Genomic DNA, 27827 nt, shown 5'->3' with positions numbered 1-27827 from the left:
GTCCCCCAAACATTAAATGCAAATTTACCAAATATTAAAAATTCAGAGACAAAACAGACCATAACAGACAGGTTACTGATATACTGTAAGAATAGTATGCGAGAATCTAAATTCGGATGCGATAATTCTGATAAAATTTGATCATTTGCTCAAGACGGCGGCTGAAGTGGCCTGACAAGGGCTCACTAAGCAAATAGAGCTCACAGGTAGACAAATAACATGTTACTAGCAATAACATCAAAGAGACACTTCTCGTTAAACCACGAGGGCTGCAATGAATCCAGTCACTGAAACGAAACAAGACTTCTTGGACCAACTACAAAACTGTCAAACTATTCGATAGCTGTGTAATCAATGACAAGTCTGAAATTACAGGTTAGTAGTGGAGCACTATCACTGTGAACCTAACAGTATAAATCCTATGTCCAGATGGACCACTGATTGTATGGCTTTCCAGAATTCACACTCACAGAAAAAATCTGAGACTGCTGGACGCCAAGTGCCTGGCGCTGGGCTCCATACAGGCGAAGTTACTGAGCGTTGCTTGTCGTAGGGGTCTCTGAAGGTGATGGTGCCCAAGATGATGCATCGGCTTAAATTGCCTTGGCTGTAGCCATGCAGCTTCCTAAATACTGTCACAACGTATGGATACGGCATGGACTACTTGTGGTCACGAGACATCGCAGATACAAGTAGGGCCGTATTATCTGGACTTGCTAATGGTGACGCCGACACCACCTGTTGACGAAGCCGGCGCCTCTGGCCGTAGTGGTGGCAGCTGGAGTTTCCCATGACAACAAGCCATCATTTTTGTCGTTCTCCAGAACTATTTGATTTGGGTCAAGTTGTAGTGGAGCCTACGGGGCCACTCATCTCACTGGCCTGTTATGCTGGTGAACCACACATTCCAATACAGACTCCCTAGTCCCAGGGACACAGATTGTTGACCATCTAGAGGAGTTTGTGACGACGGCTGCTTAAAGTGAAGTCACTGAACCCTTGCTTTCGATGTCTAAGAGCATGGGGGCTTCGTAACAGTATGGGCTGCATTGACTGCTGCTCTTGTTGTTGGCCAAACTCAAACATGAGCCATGGGAAACCTGGAACAGACACGTTGGTGGAGTCACCATTTGATACACTCAGTTGATTGGTCCTGCAGTTGGACTTTCACCCCAGCTCTCCAGAGAGTGCTGGGGCCAAGGGATGCTTGCCCCATGAGGAAACCATTACCCCCACATTATTACGAATCCTATAGCAACAGCTTGGCCTCAGACAGGAGTGGGTGCATGCTACAGGTTTCACAATAGAGAGGTGAAACTCACACCATCCTATAGAGCAGAGCGGTTTGATGCCAAGAATAGCGCGAGAGCATCATCGATGTTGTGGTCCTCGAGCAGTTTCGCCATTTCCTGCTGAAAAGTCTTAACGAAGTTTTCTGCTCTACCTATGGATGCTGGATAAAATGGCGCTGCTAGAAAAAGTTAAGCATCGTTCAAGTCACAGAACTGGCGCAATTCCAGGGATGTCAACTGTGGATACCATTATCAATGGGACTTAACATCAGAGGTCATCAGTCCCCTAGAACGTAGAACTACGTTAATCTAACTAACCTAAGGACATCACACACACCCATGCCCGAGGCAGGATTCGAATCTGCAACCGTAGCGGTCGCGCGGTTCCAGACTGAAGCGTCTAGAACCGCTCGGCCACACTGGCCGGCTGCTTGATTGTCCTAGCACTGTTGGCAAGTTGAGAGCATATGTTGAATATCTTTATCAAATGGCTCTGAGCACTATGGGACTCAACATCTGAGGTCATTAGTCCCCTAGACTGAGAACTACTTAAACCTAAGGACATCACACACATCCATGCCCGAGGCAGGATTCGAACCTGCGACCGTAGCAGCAGCGCGGTTCCGAACTGGGGCGCTTAGAACCGCACGGTCACCGCGGCCGGCCATGAATATCTTTATCAGTACCTCTTCAGATCACGTGTTTGAAGGCCATCCGTTTTGCAATGATTATACCCCAATGGCCTTGGTGAAGGAAGGTTACAATGCGGCGCTGCAGGACTTTCGGAATGATGACCCTGATTTTCCCAGTTTCGCCGCGGAGGAGGACGGTCCTGTTCAACATCAATACTTTGTGGCGGCAATGCCAACAGGCAAGTTCATCTTCTTTTTTTTTTTCAGGAGTCTTTTCATCCACTGGCCAACGGTGTTGCACATTCTGCTTGACGTCTGAGATAGCAACATCCTCTGGCAATCGATCTGATGTTGATCAGGAACTGTGTGACGACCGCTTCCGATTTGCAGATTGTGTGAAAACAAACTTCAGGTGTGTTCTCGATGAGTGGGTCTTGCCCAATTGGGAATCGAGAAAGTGCATCTGATTGGCAACACCCACCTTGCAACGATGTTGGATATCATAAGTGTATTCTGTAGCAATATGGCCGGCACTGGAGACGTCTTGCCATGTAGATAGGTTTGCTGGCAGTGTGGTTGAGGTCTGTGAGAAGAACAAATAATTTTCTACATAGTCATGAAACTTTCTTAAAGGGGGTGTAATAGCCAGAGCATCCTTTCCAGTCTGGCTACAATTGTGGTGCTGGTTCAAATGGTTCAAATGGCTCTGAGCACTATGGGACTTAACATCTGAGGTCATCAGTCCCCTATAACTTAGAACTACTTAAACCTAACTAACCTAAGGACATCACACAACCATGCCCGAGGCATGATTCGAACATGCGACCGTAGCAGTCGCGCGGTTCCGGACTGCAGCGCTTAGAACCGCTCGGCCACCAACGGCCGGCCTGTGGTGCTAGCAACAGTGTTTTTGATGCAAAAGCAATAGGTTGGTGTACACCATTTACCTTATGGGAGAGAACCACCCCAAGACATTAGTCTGGTACATCAGCTGCCACAGTTACAAAGCTGTTCAATAAGTAAAGCAACACTTTTTTCTCTCCCGATTTTATTTCAAAAAATGCAGAATTTGCTGTGGCGTATTCCTGCTTCAGCCCCTGTGGGGGGTGGGGTTATACGTCTGTAACGGGGTTACGTTCCAAGCAGACAGCTGTCATTGAGTTTCTTTTGACAGAAAACCAGGGCATCACAAATATTCATAGGCGATTGCAGAATGGTTACGTGAACCTGGCAGTGAACAAAAGCACTCTGAGTCGTTAGGCGAGGCGATCGTTGTCATCGCAACAAGGTCAGGCAAACCTGTCCAACCTCCCATGTGCCAACCGGCTGCACACAGCTATGACACCTCCAATTTTGACGCTTGCAGACACTCTCATTCGAGGTAATCGACGGAACACAATCAAACACCTTGCTGATCATCTGGACGTCTCTATTGGTAGTGCTGACTCACTCGTCCACCAATTGTGGTACTCACACGTGTGTGCGCGCTGGTTTCCTCGTCGCCTAACAGAAGACCATAAAGAACAACGAAGCAGCATCTGTGCAGAATTGCTTGCACGTCACGATGCTGATCGTGCCAATTTTTTGTCGGTCATCCTCACAGGTAATAAAACATGGATCCATCACTTCTAACCGGATGCTCTACAGACAATAGTTTGGAGACAAGACTTTAGCATACAATGGTGAATACCGACGACTCGTTTTCCATTTCAGATTTCTATAAATTAACCTGCACAAATTGCGCTGCTGTTACATTGCTCAGACAGGCAGAGATGTTAGGAAAGATATAAAGAGCATCCGCTAGGAAAGAAAGGAACAAACATACATAACTCTACGTTCCCTGAACATTTACTGATTGCCAACTACACCCCCAAAAATTTGGAAGACACACTTATTCTTCACAGAGAAGTCAAAAGGCGTAGGATGGACCTTTGGGGAGAATTACATATCTAGAAACATTTTGAGCGCAAAGATGGGAATTTACTAAACGACCAGCTGCAGCTCGTCTGTAGACAAATTTTAGATGATTTCAAAACCAGACTGTTGACAAAAAATCTTCATACGACTTGGGAGCGGTTTATTTTCTCAAAATTCTGTTATACAATTTTCGTGCATATAGCTTCGTTTGTCATTTCATGTTGTACAAGGTTATTGATGCCACCGACTCCTGTCGTGTTTTTCACCTATGGATTTTTGCTCTTAAATGTCACTACGTTTAATAGCGTGGTTATGCATGGGCGTTATTACTTTTCGTACGATAATGTACTGGAGGTTATTGTAATTTGTTTACAGTCATTATACTTGTAATAACGTACTTATGCACAGACTTCATTATTTTAGTATGATAATCTACTGATGGTCTTATAAGAGCCTTACTGTATGATGGTGGGAGGTAAGCCTTCTATTGCCATGATTTGAGTCACGGCCTGTATTGAAGCCATTGTGATAGTGGGTTTGAAGATGACGACATAAGATTTATTCTATAGTGCTTCTATCCTACTGTTCTCGAGAAGGGCCGATAAAATTCAGATATATTCTAATCTACCAACGAATTGCTGAGGTAGAATTTGTTGGTACTAGTGCAGTACGTGCAGGTCCGAACTTCTTTCTTTATTTCTGTATCGATTTGTGGCGAGTACACATGTCTCCATGTTACGTTGTTCAGTTGGGATAGTTCCCCAAATCCCTTGTTGTAAGTACACTACTCGCCATTAAAATTGCTACACCAAGAAGAAATGCAGATGATAAACGGGTATTCATTGGACAAATATATTATACTAGAACTGATATATGATTACATTTTCGGAATTTGGGTGCATAGATCCTGAGAAATCAATACCCAGAACAACCACCTCTGGCCGTAATAACGGCCTTGATACGCCTGGGCATTGAGTCAGAGCTTGAATGGCATGTACAGGTACAGCTGCCCATGCAGCTCCAACACGATACCACAGTTCATCACGAGTAGTGACTGGTGTATTGTGACGAGCCAGTTGCTCGGCCACCATTGGCCAGACGTTTTCATTTGCTGAGAGATCTGGTGAATGTGCTGTCCAGGGCAGCAGTCGAACATTTTCCGTATCCAGAAAGACCCGCACAGGACCTGCAAAATGTGGTCATGCATTCCCTGCTGAAATGTAGGGTTTCGCAGGGATTGAATGCAGGATAGAGCCACGGGTCGTAACACATCTGAAATGTAACGTCCACTGTTGAAAGTACCGTCAATGCGTACAAGAGGTGACCAAGACATGTAACCAATGGCACCCCATACCATAACGTCGGATTCGCCAGTATGGCGATGACGAATACACGCTTCCAATGTGCGTTCACCGCGATGTCGCCAAACACGGATGCGACCATCATGATGCTGTAAACAGAATCTGGATTCATCCGAAAGAATGACGTTTTATCATTGGTGCACCCAGGTTCGCCGTTGAGTACACCATCGCAGGCACTCCTTTCTGTGATGCAGCGTCAAGGGTAACCGCAGCCATGGTCTCCGAGCTGATAGTCCATGCTGCTGCAAACCTCGTCGAACTGTTCGTGCAGATAGTTATTGTCTTGCAAACGTCCCCATCTGTTGATTCAGGGATCGAGACGTGGCTGCACGATCCGTTACAGCCATGCGGATAAGATGCCTGTCATCTCGACCGCTGATGACACGAAGGATTCAGCATGACGTTCCGTATTACCCTCCTGAACCCACCGATTCCATATTCTGCTAACAGTAATTGGATCTCGACCAACGCGAGCAGCAATGTCGCGATACGCTAAACCGCAATCGCGATTGGCTACTATCCGACCTTTATCAAAGTCGGAAACGTGATGAGACGCATTTCTCCTCCTTACACGAGGCATCACAACAACGTTTCATCAGGCAACACCGGTCAGCTGCTGTTTGTCTATGAGAAACCGGTTGGAAACTTTCGTCATGTCAGCACGTTGTAGGTGTCGCCACTGGCGCCAACCTTGTGTGAATGCTCTGAAAAGCTAATCATTTGCATATCACACCATCTTCTTCCTGTCGGTTAAATTTCGCGTCTGTAGCACGTCATCTTCGTGGTGAGAATTTTAATGGCCAGCAGTGTTGAATCACTTCATCAATTCATAAGAGACGCTGTCTCAAGGCGATTATTGTGCGCATTAGCGCAACAAATGGCTCTGAGCACTATGGGACGTATCTTCTGAGGTCATCAGTCCCCTAGAACTCAGAACTACTTAAACCTAACTAACCCAGGGACATCACACACATCCATGCCCGAGGCAGGATTCGAACCCGCGACCGTAGCGGTCGCGTGGTTCCAGAGTCTAGCGCCTAGAACAGCACGGCCACACCGGCCGTCTTAGCGCAACAGTTGAGGTTATTAATCTAGATTTTTATTCTCGTCTTAGCCATCGTAGGGTCTTCCCTAGTGCCTCATACAATGTTGCAGCAATTTGATGCTGTAATTGGCATGTTCTGTAAGGTGTTTTTCGTCACTGAGTAGATTTGAAAACATACTAGCAGCGACATCTGCTTTACTTTTGGCCGATTTGGATCCGTGAAAGAGTTCGCTGTTTGAAGATCTGGTGGTCGACTTGCATTGCACTTCATAGTTTGTGCAATAGGGGCCACCACCGAATGCGCTGAGGTATGCACTCTGGTAACCTATTCTGGAAACGGCGACTTGAATTTAGTGGACGAGAAGGTCGACTCAAATTCGGTTGGAGTTCACTGGGGTCAAACGAAGGATGAATATTAGTACATAGCCTCCAGTGACAGTGAGATAGAATGTGAAAATTGGGCCAGTGCAAGGCGAGAAATTGCTTATCGCTGACATTCTAAGGGGTACAGGCGTAACGTCAGTTGTGTAGTGAAAACATAGAAATTGTGTAAAAGAGGACAATCTCAAAGTTGGGAGATGGTTTCTTGTCTAGGACAGGTCGTCACCGAGGGCGGCCGTTGGGGACGTAAGCGCCCTACTGACGTGCCGAGTGAAGGCAGTCTGTTGAACGTATCTCGCAGGACGGCTTTCCGAATTAAAAAATGTGGGCAGCTTTTCAAGGAAGGTGTTGGTGGTATTTCCTTACCCATAAAGAAGCCATAGACATAATGAAGGTAAAGCCAGCCATAACAAAACTCTTAGAACACAGGTCTAAGAAAGGCAATTCTACGTTTATAGGATGGTCGATTTAGAAAAAGTTTTTAACAGTGTCGACCTGAATCCATTCTTGGAAATTCTGATCGTAGCAGGGGTAAAATACGGGGAGCGAAAGGCTATTTGCAACCTGTACAGAAACCAGACAGCAGTTATAAGAATAGAAGGCATCAAAGAGAAGCAGCGGTTGAGAAGGAAGAGAGACAAGGCTACAGCCTACTCCCGATGTTATTCAGTCTGAACAATGAGCAAGCAGGAAAGGAACTAAAGTTCAGAAAAAAGAAATAAAAACTTTGATGTTTGCCGATGACGTTGTAAGTCTACCAGAGACAACAAAAGACTTGGAAGAGCAGTTGAACGGGATGGGCAGTGCCTTGAAAGGAGGATACGAGTTGCAAGCCAACAGAAGAAAACAGGAGTTAATGGAATGTAATCGAATTAAATGAGACGATTCTGAGGGAATTAGATTGGGAAATGAGACAGTTAAAGTAGTAGATAACCGTTGTTATTAGGGCAGCAAAATAACTGATGATGGCAGAAGTAAAGAGAGTATAAAATGTAGACTACCAATGGCAGGCAAATCGTTTCTTAGGAAGAGAAATTTATCAAAATCAAATGATGATTGAAGTGTTAGGAAATCTCTTCCGGGCGCTGGCCACTTTCTGCCTCGCCGTCTGAAATGCCCAGTTGAGGGGGGGGGGGAGGGGGGGCTTACTGCTGCACAACGACGCTACGAGAGCGGAAGCTGGTTGGCTGATGAAATGTGTAGCTGTTAACGTTATTTTCTGGAGCCAACTCCGGACAACATCCTGATGTCAACCAACCGCCTCGATTCAACCCTGCCACTGTAGAGGCTACCACCTTGTGCTTCTACATAACCTAAGGCTCTCCGTAGACCTTGGAGTTATTTATAAAACAAAACAAAAACATGGTATTCTGTGATTACAGTATCGACAAGTTACAGCTGGAGTCGATGTAACAATTTGTACGCTTATGAAATGGAAAGATCACATAGGGTTACTCTTACGTAAAAAAGGCGGCAGACTTCAGAATATTAGTGAAATGTCTGGATGTCTACAAAGGAAGCTGCTTAAAAATCATTCGTGCTACCCATCTTACAATAGCACTCACATATGTGATAGTCGTTTCCAATATATACAGAGGAGGGTAGCATGAAGGTTACTGGTTTGTTGGACCAGCGATGAATAGCACAGAGAAGCTGAAGAAATTGAACTGGCAGACACTTGAAGATGGACGCAAACTACCCCCAGGAAACCTACTTACCAAGTTTCAAGAATTAAATGATGAATCTAGGAATATACACACATCAACAAAAGGTTTGCATCACCTCGGTTACGACAGTTCTCGAACCTGTGTAGAAAATTGGAATAGAGATCAACATAAACATCATTTCCGCCGTTTTTATTGCTCATAAAAACCACACATTGCATGTGGTACCACCATACTGCGAGACCTTCAGAGGTGGTGGTCCACATTGCTGTACACCATGGTACCTACAATGCCCAGTAGCACTTCCTCTTGCACTGATACGTGCCCTTACGCGTCGTGGCATACTATTCACAAGTTCATCAAGAAGGCACTGTTGGCCCAGATTGTCCCACTCCTCAACGGCGATTCGGCGTATATCCCTCAGAGTGGTTGGAGTGACAAAGTAGGTAAGGCTAATGGCGCCTTGCTAGGTCGCAGCCATGGACTTAGCAGAAGGCTATTCTAACTGTCTCTCGGCAAATGAGAGGAAGGCTTCGTCCGTATAGTCGCTAGCAATGTCGTCCGTACAACTGGGGCGAGTGCTAGTCCGTATCTCGAGACCTGCCTTGTGGTGGCGCTCGGTCTGCGATCACACAGTGGCGACACGCGGGTCCGACATGTACTAAATGGACCGCGGCCGATTTAAGCTACCACCTAGCAAGGCGCCATTAGCCTTACCTACTTTGAGAGTTATCGTATAAATGTGTCAAGAAGAACGTTGTAAACCAACAAAGATTAAAAGTTAAGTATAAAGCAGCTACGTACTTTTCTTGCTACCATTAAATAGTTATCCTGTTCCAGACTTGACGCCAGTCGGCGTGTGTGTACGCGTGCCTTTCGGCTCCCTTCTCAGTGTGGCGTAACTAGCTTGTTACGCCACAACAGATTGACGATGAGAGAAGTGTTCTTTCTGATTGCTTACATTTACTTGTGTCATGGCTTCGCCAAATGTACTGTCCGAATTTTATCGCTTGCAGAATCAGCAGACGCAGGCATTATTGGATGCCCTTGGACAGCTCGTCCAGGGTCAACATGCCATTCAAACCGATGCGGCAGCCGCCGCTTCACCGCTACCGCAGCCACAACTCGCAGTTGCACCGCCTTTTAGGCACTACGATCCAGCACAAGAATCGTGGCCAGAATGGTCCCGACAGTTTGGTTTTCATCTAGCCGCCTACAGAATTAAAGGTAATGAGCGGCAGCCGTTTTTGCTTTCTTGTGTCGGTGTGTCCACCTACCGTGTGATAGTGAAATTGTTTCCCCGACGCGACATAGCAACTCTGTCCTACGAAGAAATTTTGTCTGCTTTAGATGCCTATTTTAAAGAAACAGTTAATGTGGTTGCAAAACGGTATACGTTTTTTCGTACAAAACGTACGGCCGGTCAAACTAATAGGGAGTGGGTTGCAACTTTTCAAGGCCTTACAAGGGACTGTGCCTTTGATTGTGACTGTGGCCTTTCTTATTCAGATACAATGATACGTGATGCAATTGCACAGAACGTTTCTGATGTTCGCATACGGGAGCAAATTTTGAAACTAGTTAATCCCTCCCTTCAACAAGTGATAGACATATTGGACAGACAAGACACACTTGACTGTGCTCAGGAATCTTTTGACACTTCGCCAGCAGTGTGTAACATTAACCGGCCCGCCGGGCGAGCTGCACGGCCCGGTAACCGGCCCTCGCGCACTTCGACGCAGCTGCCGCCGCGCTCTAAACCAGGTGTGCCGCGCCAGCACACAAATGCAGTGAAATTATGCCCGCGGTGTGCTACTAGACATTCGCGTGAACATTGTCCGTCACGCCAAGCTATTTGCTTTTTCTGTAATAGGAAAGGACATGTTCAAAGTGTTTGCCAGAAAAAGCTCAGATCAGACAATCACAACCATTCCAGGCCCTTTGCTTCGCGCCGGAATCGAACCAAGGACACTCAGGCTCGTGGACCTTCGCCCATGGACATTCATGTCGTTAATTCCACTTCGTCCAGTGACACTTTGTCTAACAGTGACTGTGTTCGTCCCACAAAAAGTGTGCGTCGACGTCGCCGGAAATCACGTCACTTAGCAAGTGATTCTGTATCAGTGTCTGTTCAAATTGCACAAAACAGTCGCTCTTGTCGTCAGCAGGACAATAAACTTTTTGTAGATTTGGACTTTACTGGCAAGGTCATACCGTTCCAGCTCGATACCGGAGCTGCAGTTTCATTGCTCAATCACGACACATACAAACAACTGGGCGCACCTCCGTTGCGTGCCGCAAATGTTACGTTACATAGTTATTCTGGACAGAATATACCTGTGTTACGACAGTGCAGCCTTCTTGCCACATACAAGGGACAAACAAAACTTGTGTCGTTTTACGTTCTTTGTTCTTCTACTGCAGTGAACTTGTTTGGTTTAGATTTATTTCAGTTTTTTAACATGTCTATTGTAAATCAGGTCCTATCAGTGAATCAGACTGTGCCTTCAGACAGTGTTTCTCGCTTATGTGAAGAATTTGCAGACATTTTTGCACCGGGCTTAGGTTGCGCTAAAAACTGTGAAGCACATTTGGAACTGAAAGTAAACGCGCAACCGAAATTTTTCAGAGCGCGCAATGTTCCTCACGCATTGCGTGTTGAGGGCGCAAGCACGTTACCCGGTTTCGAATCACAAGGTGTGAGTGAATGTGCGCAATGCCTCTTCCATTTCAGATCCGCTTCATCGCGTACGCCGTACAGGTGTTCCGTTCGTCTGGACGACGGAATGCGAACGCGCCTTTCGCCCGTTGAAATCGGAGTTGCTTTCTAATACTTGCCTCACGCCTTTCGATCCCCAGAAACCCCTTTTGTTGATGGTAGATGCATCGGATTTCGGGATCGGTGCTGTGCTTGCGCACAAAGTTGGCTCGCATGATCGCCCTATTGCCATTGCTCTCGTCTGCCCAAAGAAATTATTCCCAGATAGAGAAAGAAGCTTTGGCTCTCGTGTTTGGTGTTACTAAGTTCCATGAGTTCTTGTATGATCGTCACTTTACCATCATCACAGACCACAAACCTTTGACATCGCTTTTTCATCCGACCAAGCCTGTACCTCCACGTACAGCGCAGAAATTCATTCGCTGGTCTATTTTCCTCTCGCAGTACCGCTACGATATCTTGTATCGGTCCACTGCTAAGCACGGAAACGCCGATGCGTTGTCCCGTTTGCCTGTTGCTGAGGATAAAGCATTCGATTCTTCCGAACTTGCTTGCCTGTTCATTGATTCGGAAACCGATGAAGTGGTCGAATCGTTTCCGATTGATTTTCGTCGAGTAGCTACAGCCACAGCTGCTGACCCTGTCCTTGCTACCGTTTTGCGTTTTGTTGCTACGCAATGGCCTTTGTCAAAGTCTCGGATCGAGGATCCGTTGGTTCGCCGATTTTTTGCTCACAAGGAGAGACTTTTTGTTCGACGTGGTGTTTTGTTGTTGCGTTCTGATGATGATCAGTCCAGAGTCGTGGTCCCACGTTCGTTACAGTCCTCTGTTTTACGGCTTCTTCACCAAGGACATTGGGGTATAGTGCGAACGAAACAACTTGCTCGTCAGCACTGTACTTGGTTCGGAATCGATGCTGCGATTAGCAAGTGTGGTGTCTGGCGGTGACACCACAGTTTACGTCTTTGGACGGGTTTAGTGACATCTCTGACAGTCAAAGGAACTGTGTCTGTGATACAATATCCACAGTCAACGTCTATCTTCGGGAGTTCTGGGAACCGAGGTGATGCTACCGTAGGGGTCATGAAGACGAGCGGCATTTAAACAGTCGTTTTTCCTGCGATCGATGCTTGAGTGGAATGGGAAGAAACCTCTGCTACACATTTCACAGTGGTTGGTAGAGTATAAATGTGGATGTAGAACCGTTTCTGTGAACCCTCCCAATGCTCAGGCACGACAGCATATTTGTGCACAAAGCCACCTCTTTCAGTGATAATTAATTCATTTACTCTTGCGCTATAAATTAAGGCAGCCTTGGTGTGAGTTTCTATTATTAGATTAACTACTTTTATGTGATATGTTATTGCTAGTAAAGGAGAAATGCTTCATTACACGTGTCATTTTTCAGTGTTTAACATGTGTAAATCACCGCATCAGACAGGGATCCAGAAGCAAAACTTTGTTTAAACAAAAAAGAAAGGGGAAACAGATGACAGCCGGGTAGTGACAGCCTGACCGATAGAAAGTAACTGTCTCAAAGCATAATAGTGGGAGGACGAAAGGATGCGGAAGAAATCGACGATACCGTAACGCGGTCAAGATCAGACAGAGCAGTCAATGGCCTCAGCTCAAATAAGTCTTCAAGAATCGATGATATAGCTTTGGAGCCACTGAAATCGAGGTGTAGAAACTTAAATATTATTTGAACCATCCAAAAGTACTGAAATGGGTGACTTGTCATCAGATTTCCAAAAAAGCATTATCATCTCGTCGTCAAAGAAAATCATTCCGAGGAATATGAAAACTGACGATTAGTCCAACAGATACGCTTGTGAACTGATGACACTGCAGCACTCACAACATTACAAAGAAACATTGAACATATACCGGACGAAAAGGAGATTGTTTCTAGGAAGGGAACAGGGACCGTAGGGCTTAATGATGAAAGGCAGATAAAGGAAGTTCCCGGTATCTTCGCAGTAATTGCGGACCTAGAGTAAGCCTTCAACAATGTAAGTTGGAGTAAGATGTTCGTAATCCTTCGTTCAGGGTAAAATGCAGAAACAAACGAATGTCTACATCTACAAAACCCACGATACAAATTAATAATCTACAACGTCCCTCTGATCAAAAGTATCCCGACACCCCCTGTAATGTCGAAGTGATCACTGCATGTCCTGAGAGGCTCACCCGCCCGTATAAAAGTGTTGTGTTGACAATAGAGAAGCAGTAACAGCAAAATGGATCGGTCAGGTCAGTGGATGACACCTAAGTAAGACAATCCATCAGTGACATCACAAACCTTCTAAAGCTGCGGAAGTCGATTGTTGGTGGTACGACTGGGAAGTGTAAACGCGAAGGGTTAGCCATAGGTAAACCAAGAAAACGCAAACCTCACGTAATGATGGGTAGGGTCCATCAATCACTGCAGAGGGTGGTTGTAAAAAAATCGCATGCAGTCAGTGGAAGGAATCATTCGTGATGTCGAAAGTGCTACCGGCTAACAGCTTACAGAAACAGTGTGGGCAGGGAGTTAATATGAATAGGTTACAATGGGGGAGCATCTCCTCATATGCCACACATTTATGCAGTCAGTACTAAGAAGAAGACTAGAAGAAGGGATCGGTTGGTAGGGCATATTCTGAGACATTAAGGGATCACCAATTTAGTATTGGAGGGCAGCGTTGTGGGTAAAAATCGTCCAAGTGAAACGTGGACGAAAAATAGTTTGAATAAGAAGAGAACAGAAGCTTTCGAAGTATGGTGCTGCAGAAAAATGCTGAAGATTAGATAGGTAGAGCACATAACTAATGAGGAGGCAGTGAATAGAATTGGAAAGAAGAGAAATTTGTGGCACAACTTGACTAGAAGAAGGGATCGGTTGGTAGGGCATATTCTGAGGCATCAAGGGATCACCAATTTAGTATTGGAGGGCAGAATTGAAGGAGACCAAGAGATGAATACACTAAACAGATTCAGAAGGATGTAGGTTGCAGTAGGTACTGGGAGATGAAGAAGCTTGCACAAGATAGAGTAGTATGGAGAGCTGCATCAAATCAGTCTCTGAACTGAAGACCACAACAACACAATTAAATAAGTGACGCTTGACGTTGTGTAGAGAGGGGCGCCACTGGAGAGTGTGTGACCGGAAACGAGTAATCTGGAGTGCTGGATCGGTCTACATCCTGTGGCAATACGAGGGAGGGCCAACGCCTGGAGGACGTTTCCTGCCACCATATATGTAGCGCCAGCAGTGATGCACGGAGGAGGTGGTCCGGGGGTATTTTCTGTGGCTAGGGTGTGGTCCCCCTATTGGCCTTAACGAAGCGCTAAATGCGGGAGAAGTGAGCACGTTTTACAGCATCGTGTGCCTCATACAGTAAAGGAGCAGTTGGAACACGATTACTGTTCCTGTCAGCATGACAATGCTCCCTGCCGAAAAGCAATATCTGTCAGCTGTCAGGCAATGGGGTTTGTGGACAGTAAGAACTCTGAAATGAGCTGGTCTGCCCAGAGTTCCGACCTGAACGCGGTAGATCACCTCTGGAGTGAGATAGAAAATGTCGTCTTCACTCCAGACCCCAGCGTCCAACATCACTATGTTTCATGTCTTCAGGAACGATGTTGAAACTAAATTTCGGAAAAACAATAAAAGTGCAAGGGGGACATATAACAACGGCAAGATTCGCAGCAGCCGTAGTACAGTGTGTTTATAAATGAATATCGGGGATTAACCCTTTATAATATTTATTATATTAAACTTACAGCTATAAATGATATGTCAGATGAAAGAGCAATTCAAACAGTTGTACTAAGAACCCTATAAATGTTCAATGTGAGCACCATTTGTCACACGGTACACATCAAGTAGCCGAGTTCTTCCCAAACGTTGATATGTGTGTATTCAGTGGGGAGGCACATACACACGATCCTTGATGAAGCCCCAAAGGAAAAAATCGCATGGCGTTACGTCGGGTGAACGTGGGGGCCATGCAAATTAAGCCCTGTCATTGGGCCCCTTGCGGCCCATCCAGCGCTTGGGTACAGTGAAGTTCAAACAATCGCGTGCTTCGCTATGTCAGTGAACATTTATAAGGTTCTTGGTAAAACTGTTTGAGTTGCTCTTTCATTTGACATATAATTTATAACTGTAAGTTTAATGTAACAAATATTATAAAGCGTTAAAACCCCGATATTTATTTATAAACACCCCGTACTTCTGATCGGAGCTAAGAAAGGATTACAAAACTTGTTGACAGGAATTGACAGCGTACTTCGAGCAGAATATGGATTACGAGTACACAAAGAAATGGACGGAAGTGATGAAGAGTAGAGTGTGGTGGTTCTCGTACTTAAGTGCTGAATGACTGGGTTTTATTGATTTTTGTCCAACCTTTAGACCGCGAGCGCTCAAATCTAGATAACTCTTTCAAATCAGTACCGCCATTAGACTGTTCTTTATTTGCAATGTTACATTTGCACGATCACGATTTCGGCTTCAAAGTGCCATTATCAAGTGTTTTAACTGTTATACAGCGCCTAAGATGGCATACTGTCGTATTTAAAATACACTATTAGACACATTGTTTAAGATATCAATATCTCTGGTAAAGCCTACTGCATTGTTTCATCACTGAGTGTAACACCTTGACTGAATGACAGTTGGCTAAGTCCTTAGCACTGTATAACAGTTAAAACACTTGATAATGGCACTTTGAAGCCGAAATCATGATCGTGTAAATGTAACACTGCAAGTAAAAAACAGTCTAATGGCGGTACTGACTTTAAAGAAATATATTATGACTGTGGCCCCATGTTATGGAAAAATTATTAAATCTAGATAAATACCAGTTCCACCAACCCGGCCCGGGTGAACCGTGGCCAAAAAACAGTCCAGAGCCGAAAAGACAAAAATTTCCGATTATGCGCAACACATCCAGTACTCAAAGTCTTCCTGGAGCCTTAAATTCGCATCTGAACATACGTAATTCCTACAATAGCAGGAGTTCCAACGCTCGAGGCGAGTGAAAATTCCAAGTAGTTAATCACTACATGCAAAGAATAATTATTACTCCTTTCAAGACATGTGAAGCTTTACATGAGAAGTAAATTGCACTTTGCTGTAATATTTTCAAAACGGTTTCATCGCGCAGCACAGTCATTCAATCGTCACACTAAGTAAACAAAAGCGCAGTACTGAAAACTAATATTGTGAAACCACATAGGAGTGTTAGAGAACATTGCTGTTTCTCAACAACCGTATACAGTTTTTAAAGTAACGAATTTTGCAGCCAACCGGTTGCAAATAACTTTGGTACAATTGACCTAGGTTTCGACACCTAATAATGGTGTCTTCATCAGAATCGTAAAACTACATTGCAACAAAGAAATGGTCGGAATTTAGAGCAGCTATGCTCATGCTAAAATTTAAACAAAATACTTTCCAGCCTTGTCACGTATGCCTAAATAGGAATAACATTCCTAGCTAGGCATACGAATAACATTCCTAGCTGGGCATAGAAATAACATTCCTAGCTAGGCACACGTGACAAGGCTGGAAAGTATTTTGCTTTAACTTTGACTTGAGCTTAGCTGCTCTAAATTCCGATCATTGCTTTTTCGCAATATAGTTTTACAATTCTTCAATAATTTCATTCTGCTGAAGACACCCTTAGTAGATGTCGAGACCTAGGTCAATTGTACCAAAGTTATTTGCGACCGGTTGGCTGCAAAACTGCTTTGTTTAAAAACATACTAGTATGTAACTACCGGTGGTGCGGCTCATGATAATTAACTCTGAAATAAGTCAAACAAAGCTAACTTCATTATCAATATAAAATTGTCTGACTTGGTGCAGTAAGATACTATATCGGTCTCGAATGAATATAGGCCAATGACTGATGCTCTACACCCTTTTCAATCGGCAACAGCTCCTGTCCTCTGTGACGGTACGTCACATAAATGGACATTTGGAGAAAGGGGAAGGAAGTTTTTGTTGTGCGACTTGTGAATTATAAATTATTTCAAGACTGTGTACGTGTGCGCGATGTATAAGAAAGATTAAAAAAGTTAAATATACCACCAAAAATCACAAACATCGATGTGATATAAAAAAATAAAAGAACATTCTTTTTATCTGTGTAATGAAAATGAACACGACCAGAGACTATTGCTTTATTGAAAGATCTCCTGTTTTTGTTTCGTCTAGAGGTAGGCCGCCATTGTAGCGCTGGGTAATAATTAATGTAAGTTTTTCTGTATTTTCGCAAAGTATAATAGAAATTGTTATTCGATAGTGTATATTATTGACTTAGTTGTCACCTCTCATGATCGCAACCATTAATTATAATTAACAAATTTTTTACAGAACTTCGTAGTGCAGGGAGCTCATCTCCCCTAGCAGGATTTAGTCAACCATTACGCTGACTGTATTATTTAATTAAAATTTCATGTCATAATATTAAATGTAAATGTTAGAGGTTTCTCTATCTTGATCTTACAATAGTCTCAGAGTCAGCAGAGTAAAAATAGATTTCGTTTATCAATATTAGAATACTGAATGAGTTTAGTATGTTTCATTTTGGCCGCCTAACGGCAGATGAGATTCTCTCCAGTTTTGCTTTGCAAATAATGAACAAGAAATATTGAAAATCATTACATTCCGCAACATCTCAGTTAATCTTTGTGTAGTTTCGTACATAAATAACCGGTAGCCCCTGGGACCCATATTAATAATTACAGTTTGCGTAAGAATACGCATATTTTCTTTTCTAAATAGCAGCGCTCTCCAAAACTATTTATTAGAAGGCGGTGAGTCGCTCGTTGTATTTAAAAAATATTATATTGTACGTACTTCGGGGCAACCGATGTCCGTACGAGTGTTATCGCGGCATAAGTTAATTAAAAGTCTCATGCTAGCCCACAATATTTAAAGCCACCCCAAACAAAATCATAAAAAATATAATTATAAAAACAAAAATATATAATTATTACGTGATAAGCTGGCCACACACAGGCACACACACACACACACACATATATATATATATATATATATATATATATATATATATATATATATATATATATATATATACGTGATTCCACGCCATGCTGTCCGCTTTACTGTTGAGTTGCCGTGCCCGTTCGCGCCTCTTCCGTCCAGCATTCCATCCCCTGGAGGGTTGAAATATTGCACGTCAGCTTCTCACTCAATGCGATAAAGGTTTCCAGAATAATTAACAGAAATTATTATCCCCACGTTGTTGCCAGGGCGTATGACGGGCGAAAGTCAGATCGGTATCCTGCCATTGTCTGGGCACCTCCAGGCACGTCTTCACTGGCCATCAGGGCTTGGTTCCAATCGGGGCTCATCACTGAAAACAATTCTGCTCTAGTCTATGAGAGTCCAGGTGCCTGGAAACACCCCGGTCAGCAGTGGGATAACAACCTGATTGTCGCCCGCCATACGGCTCCAGAACCAGGAGTGATGGTGTGGTGTGCCATTTCATTTCATAACAAGACCCCTTTGGTTGTCTTCCCCGGCACCCTTGCACCACAGCGGTACGTCGACGACATTCTAAATCTCGTTTTGTGGTCATTCATGGCAGGCCGTCCTGGGCTTACATTTCAGCAAGATAATTCCCGGGCGCATACGCTGTGAGTCTTTACTGCTTACCTTCGTACTTACCAAACTCTGCCTTCGCCAGCGAGGTCCCTTGATCTCTCCCCAATTAAGAACGTTTGGAGCATAGTGGGCAGGGCCCTGCAACCAGCTCGGGATTTTGACGACTTAAAGCGCCAAATGGGCAGAATTTGGCACGAATCCCTCAGGAGGACATCCAACAAATCTGTCAATCAATTTCAAACCGAATAACTGCTTACATAAGTGTTAGTGGTGAACCAACACGTTATTGACTTGGGAAATTTGTGAAACTCTTTCCCTTGAACAAAACATCCAATTTTTCTGAAATTGTAATCGTTTGTTTGTCTGTACTTGTACATCGCATCTACCGATTTCCATCCCATTCGGACAATTTCTTCACGGTGCGTCCGTTTTGTCTTAGAGATTAACGGCATGTCCGTATCATGAGAGATTAAAATAAGTAGATTAGCACAGACGGAAAAAACCTTCTTCAATAAAATACTTCTGTTGGTATCACATATTTATATGTACACGAGGAAGAGGTTCCTGAAACAGCACATATGTAACACATCATTGTATGGAAATGAGGCATTGTTCATCGAAATCCGTAGAGGAAGAAAGCAGGAGCATTTGAAATGAGTTACCAATAAAAAATTTTAAAAATTAAGTGGACTAAACGAAGAAGTGCTAAATGGAGTAAATGAGAAAAGACGTTTATGAACCGTCATTGCCAGCGGCAACAAGGTAGAGACACATGTCTGGCAACGACAACATCTAAAATGTTCGGTATGTACGGAATCAAATTGCAGTTAACTTTTTGCTGGAACGTGCGGCAGAGAGAAAAATAAAAGGGGCACAACAATGATTATAGAATATGTTCGACGTAGTAGGTAAGTAGAGATGAAAGGGTTATCACAACTCAGGTGAAGACAAAGAACAACACCAGAATAGTAGAAACATTGATGACTTCAGAAATGCGAACAAAGGACAAACACCACGTTGTTCTCAGTTTAATTCGATGGCTTCAATAGTTCCAGGTACACAGCCAGTTGTTACAGTCCGGTAAGAAAAAAATTGCATTTTGGAGGATACGGACATGAGAAGTGCTTTGCTTGATTGTTCTCGGCCTCCCTAAAGAATGCATACAATCTTGTAGGTGACGTGGATGTGCCTATCGACTTTGTATTACGTCCATAATTACATGTAATCTTAGAGTTACAATTACTCGTGGTGTCTTCGGTTGATACAGTCTATGTTTTAATAGAAATCCTTTATCTCAGTTATAAATTTGGAAGAATAGTGCTGCTGGACCAATTACCTAAATCTTAGCATGCCATTTGGGCATGTATGCCTTCAACTAAAATAAAGAATGGGCTGTTAGAAAATCCAATAGTTCCATCAAGAAACTATTATTTTAAAACGCACGTCGTTTGCTAAAAAATTCGATAATTTTGGGTTAAATAGATGCAAATCGTGCCTTGTACACTGCGTACGATGTGGTTTCGGTGACAGCTCAAGACTGGCAAAATAAATCAGGTCTACGAAGGATACAGTTGAAAACACGCTTCGTATAACAAAGATGATGACAGCGCAACTATATTCTGTAGTGTATAAATACGCAAATATGCAAAACAGTCGTGTAGGTTTCAAGAAGACGTTCAGTGAGCGAAGAAAAATGAAAATTCAGTGTTCTGAAACTTGCTTTTTTCTCGCTTTTAATCCAAAATTTCCAAGCAGTAAATGTCAATTAGCTCGGTCTCGTCTCTATTATTAATTGTAGCCATGTTTTCTACTGTCGATATTCACGAACACATGTTGCAACTTGACATCGGTTATTAATAGTTTCTTTTGTGACATTACGACAGCACTTCTAGTTTTAGTGGCAAAATATCCTGCTGCCTTTTTTATAGAACTATTCCTCTGCAGTGACCTCATTTCAGTCGACAGCTGAGTGACAAATTCTGTTTCGAGACGGATGGTCTACTCGAGTTTTACCGAAACTTTCAATAAATCATTTGGAGCACTATGCCCAGACGACAATGGCGCGTTTTGATTGACGACAAATTGATAGAAAGTCTTAGTAATGCTGCTTATTTTCGTTGCGCTTCAGAAACACGCTGACAGAGATTCTTCGGTTTTGTGTTTCTCGTCCTCAAGGACCTGGTGATATTTCACGAAGAGGTCGATGCACCGATATTTCTCTTTGACAAAGTACCGAGGAGAAAATTGTCCCGCCAGCGAGGACAGAAAATAAAGAAAATTACTAATGTGGATCGTTCCAGTTATCCTTTTGTGTTTGTGTGTGTCTGTGCTTCGAGAACAACAGACAGTGTATAGTTTCGGCGTGAGCTGCTTTTCATTACGTGAGTATTTCATTCTGCAGCGGTGTGTGCGCTGATGTGATAGTACCTGTCAGAGTAAATCTGTGGTTGGCTGAGTCTAGAATCGCACTCCTTGGCTTTCTCAGGCAATGCTCTGAAAACAAGAGAGAATTATTTTAGTTAATTGTTATTTGATGTTTTAACAACAAGACTAGCAACCGCTCGCAATTCCACAGAAGGGCCGGATATGTGAAACTGCGATGCGGAAGAAAGTGTCTCTCGTAACGGACGACTTACACAAATTCTGTGAACAAAGTTATTTCCAATAACTGTGGCATTTACAGTATTTCAGCACAAGAAATAAAAATAAAATAAAATAATTTTTTTTCGGAGAACAGGTAAACTGGAAGTCATGTGGGGGAGGGGACGTAATCTTCTTTCTTGTCTTTTATCATCTACTTTATAAGACTCCTCGAACTCTGTTACGCACAAATTCTGCTTATGAGGAAGCTCCACGAGCTTGGGTCGGAAGATTGATGGCTATCTCGAGCGAAAGACAGATGGTGCCCTACCGCCAAGTATGTGAGTATATAGCACTGTAATCGCTCCTTTTCTCTGCCCGTGTGAACATATTCCTCTGTTCCTAATATGCTGCTACTCGTTGGCGATATTGTGACCTAGAGCAGGTGAAGAGAGGTGGTTACTTTATTTCCTCAAACTGATTTATTTTTATGGCAAGGAAGCACGATCTCTAATCCACAGTTCTCGTATTTTTCATTACACTGCCTTGTCTATACATGGTATTCATTTTTCGCAAATTTTCTTGTTAATGAGAGTTTTTTTCGTAACATCGTACATTTTGTATGCAGTTATTGGTAGAAATGAAATAAATAAGAAGTAATTAATCATTTAAAGACTTGTTTCGTGGCCATTCACTGATCACATACAACATCTGTAACACCTATTTGCTTGCTTCACCCACTCGTCACTTGAGTCCTCCACATGTTTCGCTGGTGATACGATTATTATCAAGCGGATTTAATCCTGGTACACACCTTGAACTAAATTTGTTGCATGCAGTGTCTTTGGCGCAGAGCAGTGAAACGAGTAGGTTATGTGTTGTCAGGAATCAGTGGTTACACGTTAACGTTACTTACAATGTTAAAACGCATTTTGTACAATTCTACATGTAGCCTGTAAACATTACGTACTTTTTAATAGATGAAGATTGTTCACCATCGGTGTCGTGTATTCTACGCCCTGCGAATTTTCCGCCCTGTGAAATTTCCGCCCAGAAAAGGTCGAGTAAGGGCCCACTAATCCCCCGTGTATTCTCTGCCCTGTGAATTTTCCGCCCTGTGAAATTTCCGCCCAGAAAAGGTCGAGGAAGAGCCCAGTGATCCCGTGGGGACGCGAGCTAGCATGCTCAAGCCGTACGGTACTAGCCATACTATATGTTGCCTGTAACAATTTCAGTATTATTAGTTCTGATATGTACATGTTTTTACGTATAGAGTTCATACTGATTAAAAGTAAAAAAATGATTCTATTAATTTAAGCAGAAATTTGTTTTAGAACACATACACAGCGACGTTGCCCAAGTGGAGCACAAAATAAGTAAATAAATGAATAAACAAATAAATTGCGGTCAGATTTTGAAGGGCCATTTGTTAGCTGGTTCAATGCTGAAATTTGTTAAACTTACGTCAGAGAAGCACTCGACCCACAGGACATGAAAGAAGGCGCAAAAATATTATAGTTCAAGAGTGCATTTGTAGAGGATCAAAAAATTGACGAGACTAGCAAAAATTAAGAACCTATTAAGTAGGTGGTTCTTGGTAAAACTGAAGGACTTAAAGAAAACGTAGAAAATCTTGCACATAACTGTCATGCAAAAGAATACAGTGTAGTAATTTAAGAAAGAGCAAATGAAGAAGAATCCGATGAAAGTAGTAGTAATATTTTCTTTTCTGACATCTGTCAGTGACCTTTGACTGTCATGGAAATCTAACAGTTGAATCATCAAAACAGTGACAAAAAATTTAAAAATGAACGTTACTCATTCGTTTTTGTTTAACAAACAATCAGATAAAAAAAGCGTTAACTAACAGTTAGCGTCTGACTCCTTCTATATCAGCCACAGCGTGATAATGTTTTTAGAAATTGGATAGCACATTCAATTAAAAATCTCAGTTTGTGCTGTTCTTGTTGTAGTCTCTTTACCGCAGGCACGAGTTTGAACGACGTATACGCATTTGTTAAAAGTTTTCAAGCATTGGTTGAATTTTTAAACCTCAAAACATTAGGGAGAAGTCTAACTGCAAACAGAAATACCTTACCTAGACAGCTCCTAAACGGAAGAATGGACCTATCGGAATTAGTAAATAAATAAATGATTTTATGAGGATGGTAATTGGTGAGAATGACGGAAGTCCGCGTTGGGTTCCAAAATGCATAGCTAAACAAACCATTGCGTAAACGTCAGTCTAAAGCAGAAAAAATATTCGACGAGTAGGTAACAAAATAGGAAATTAATACAGTTCTGTGAGAGCTCGAAACTCATCACGGCAGATATCGCCAAGTCATCCAATAACTTAATGTTTAAATAGCTCAGGGGTCTCATCTTCCCATCATTAGTGCGAGTCTTTCTAAAGTGAATGGGAACTCACAAAAAGCAAGTTTACATTCCAAAGATATGCTTAATTTTAGCTCAGTATATGATCATTCATCATTACAACGTAGAGAAAACCAATTTTGCGTTTGGTGTTTCATGTCACGTCCACAGTTGTGGTCATTAGAGATTTAGATTTCACTCAGATTGTTGGTTACGGAAGAGGGGTGGGTGGGGGGGGGGGGTGAGGAAGCTACCAAGACCTCTTTAACGAACCTCCACAGCATTTGCTTAAACAAGGAAAACCAAATACAGTAGACTATGAACGGCCAGATGATTGAGCCCTGGTTAGCCACTGCGCTTACCTCGCTTATTACGATAAACAACAAATAGACGGTAGATAGAACAAAATAGGACTTCACAGAGACATTAGAATATTTCAATACATAAATAAGATTCGTTTCTTTACAGCACCAGACAGCAGTCATGGTCAACAGATACACTTTCATAAAAGTGTGCTTATTAAATACATGGAAATATTAAGTGGCATTATGTTCACGTATGTGTAGTGCAGCTTAATTTTAACTGTTAATTTTTAAACGCTACTGAGGCATGGGACTACTGGCGCTTTGGGTTTCGATATGTTAGAAATTACATACCTAAATTTTAAAAATAATCTGATTCCCATCGCACTTTATCCAGGCTTTGGACTGGCTAAATGGCAAAAGTAATTTTATTGTTATTTAGGCGTGTTTAAAATCAACTTATAAACTTCGTCAAATTTTTTATCTTTTTTCTTGTTTTTGTTTTTTTTATTTTTGAAGACTGCTATTTAAATTTCATATATTTTTATTTACATACATATTTTGACACATTGTTTAATCTAGTTTTGGAGGTAGGAGATAGCCTTCAAGCAAGCCCTTACCTCACCATCCTCCTCGTACTTTTTCTATATTTTCTCCAGCCTTTCATCCCATTTCATGTATACTGTTTTCTTTCTTTTACCTTCCATACTCTGCTCTGTTCACATTAACGCGCAAGCTGAATTTTCTGCTTCTGTTTTCATGCAAGTAATTACTTAACTAGTTTTAGGATTTGGTTTGGAAAGCATATTATTAATCTTGTTACGCCCGCCCTCTACGGAGTTAGTTGTTCGATGGAGCCGTTTGTAGCAGCTTCACAGGCATCAGGGTTTGCTTCATTTTCCAACCATCTCTCTACAAAATAGTCGAAAAAGTCAGAAAGCCTAGGAACACCCGGTGTATGTGAATGTATCTCCAGCCAGCCATCACATGCATCTTCAGGCCGTAGAATTGCCAGCGCAGCACACATGCGAATTTGTTGTCTCACGTCTTCATTTTCTTTATACTCGCAAGTGAGTCCAAGATACTGCACTTCTCTCGAGAGAGACTTTCTCATATGGAAATAGCATCCACGCACTGAGGAAGTTGGTAACATATGTGTAATTGCAGAAATCGCTGCTGACTCAAAATTTAGTCACACTTGGAGGGTTCCATTCTGGAATATTCTCCAGCACATTTCTTAAAATTCGGATATATGTCTTTTTCCTTTTATTTGGTAATAATGCAGAGACAACTGGGTAGATATTAGCCTCATTTTTATTACTTCCAAAAACTGCATGTACTGTATATATCTGTGAAAACTGTTTTCTACAGCACTTGAACGTACCATACATAAAAAAGTCTCGTTTACTTATTACAGCCTCTCTCCCTGCTCTTCCACAAAAAACTATTATCCTGTCTCCTGATTTATCGTCGCTTAACAGGAAACTGCTGCCATCACTCATAGTTAATGTTTTTGTTGTTGTGGTCATCAGTTCTGACACTGGTTTGATGCAGCTCTCCATGCTACTCTATGCTGTACAAGCTTCTTCATCTTCCAGTACCTACTGCAGCCTACAACCTTCTGAATCTGCTTAGTGTATTCATCTCTTGGTCTCCCTCTACGATTTTTACCCTCCACGCTGCCCTCCAATACTAAATTGGCGATCCATCGATATCTCAGAACATGTCCTACCAACCGAACCCTTCTTCTAGTCAAATTGTGTCACAAGCTCCTCTTCTCCCCAATTCTGTTCAATACCTGCTCATTAGTTATGTGATCCACCCAACTAATCTTCAGCATTATTCTGTAGCACCACATTTCAAAAGCTTCTGTTCTCTTCTTGTCCAAACTATTTATCGTCCATGTTTCACTTCCATACATGGCTACACTCCATACAAATACTTTCAGAAATGACTTCCTGACACTTAAATCTATACTCGATGTTAACAAATTTCTCTTCTTCAGAAACGCTTTCCTTGCCATTGCCAGTCTGCATTTTATATCCTCTCTACTTCGGCCATCATCAGTTATTTTGCTCCCCAAATAGCAAAACTCCTCCACTACTTTAAGTTCTCATTTCCTAATCTAATTCCGTCAGCATCATCCGACTTAATTCGACTACATTCCGTTATCCTCGTTTTGCTTTTGTTGATGTTCATCTTATACCCTCCTTTCAAGACACTGTCCATTCCGTACAACTGCTCTTCCAAGTCCTTTGCTGTCTCTGACAGAATTACAATGTCATCAGCGAACCTCAAAGTTTTTATTTCTTCTCCATGGATTTTAATACCTACACCGAACTTTTCTTTTGTTTACTTTATTGCTTGCTCAATATACAGATTGAATAACATCGGGGATAGGCTACAACCCTGTCTCACTCCCTTCCCAACCACTGCTTCCGTTTGATGTTCCTCGGCTCTTATAACTGCCATCTGCCTTCTGTACAAATTGTTAAGCTCTGCTTTAATTTCAATTTCTTCTCTTGTCTCTATATCCCTCACACTTCCCTGCGACTTTTTTCTTTGTTTCTACAACGTCCTCTTCGTTGTTCGCTGCTCTGGTATTTCTGTCACAAAGTATTACCCTCGATTATGCAAACTACCCAGCTCTTCTGAACAGATTTTGGAAATAGACGTATTTTCTTCTCGTGCCCTCTTCTTTGCCTGGTTCAGAGTCCTCTGTACTTCCAACCTTGTGTCATCCGGAGCTCCACATTGATGCTCGTGCGAAAAGACCACTTTAGAATCCTTGGTTTTAAGCTTTCCTCGGCAGTACTTCTCTTTCTGTTTTGAACAGCGCCAAATCACAGCCACCAGGCTTACCACGAATTGTCGTTGAAACTTCCATATCACAACTACTGAGATGGTAATATCCAAGTGGCACGATGCTAAGTCTACGGAACTAGAGCGATACTAACAGGCAGACGGGATTGTGCGGGCGGAGTTCGGCCGAGTCCAGGGAACAGGTAGAGCAAGGTGATTAGGACGGTCTGGGCTGCAGGTAGGACGGGACGCAATGGACGCAGGTACGAGGCGGAGAGTTCGCAGATTTCTAGTGGGGCGGAAAGTTCGCAGGGCGGAGAATTCATGCATTCGTCACCATCTTCAGCCATAACACACTACACTCGTTCACCAAAACACTACGCAACAGAATAACCAACAACAGTTTCCTGCTTATTAACTATTCTATCAACGCCACGAAAATTTTTGGTTTCTGCCTTCATAAAAAAATAATCTTGGCAGCCGGTCATAAAGAAATCTGTTGTTCACCGAATGAGATTTTCACTCTGCAGCGGAGTGTGCGCTGATATGAAACTTCCTGGCAGATTAAAACTGTGTGCCGGACCGAGACTCGAACTCGGGACCTTTGCCTTTCGCAGGAAAGTGCTCTACCGACTGAGCCACCCAAGCACGACACAGGACTGGTTCTCACAGCTTCAATACTGCCAGCACCTCGTCTCCTACCTTCCAAATTTTACAGAAGCTCTCCTGCGAACCTTGCAGAACTAGCACTCCTGAAAGAAAGGATAGAGCACCTGCCCGCGAAAGGCAAAGGTCCTGAGTTCGAGTGTCTGTCCGGCACACTCCGCTGCAGAGTGAAAATCTCTTTCTTGAAACATCCCCCAGGCTGTGGCTAAGCCATGTCTCCGCAATATCCTTTCTTTCAGTAGTGCTAGATCTGCAAGGTTCGCAGGAGAGCTTCTGTAAAGTTTGGAAGGTAGGACACAGGGTACTGGCAGAAGTAAAGCTGTGAGGAGGGGGCGTGAGTTGTGCTTGGGTAGCTCAGTCGGTAGAGCACTTGCCCGCGAAAGGCAAAAGTCCCGAGTTCGAGTCTCGGTAAGGCACACAGTTTTACTCTGTCAAGAAGTTTCAAATCTGTTCTTGTTGTTGTGGT

Source organism: Schistocerca serialis, chromosome 6, assembly GCF_023864345.2.
Source record: "Schistocerca serialis cubense isolate TAMUIC-IGC-003099 chromosome 6, iqSchSeri2.2, whole genome shotgun sequence".
NCBI lineage: Eukaryota > Metazoa > Arthropoda > Insecta > Orthoptera > Acrididae > Schistocerca > Schistocerca serialis.
This window is presented reverse-complemented; position numbering follows the sequence as displayed.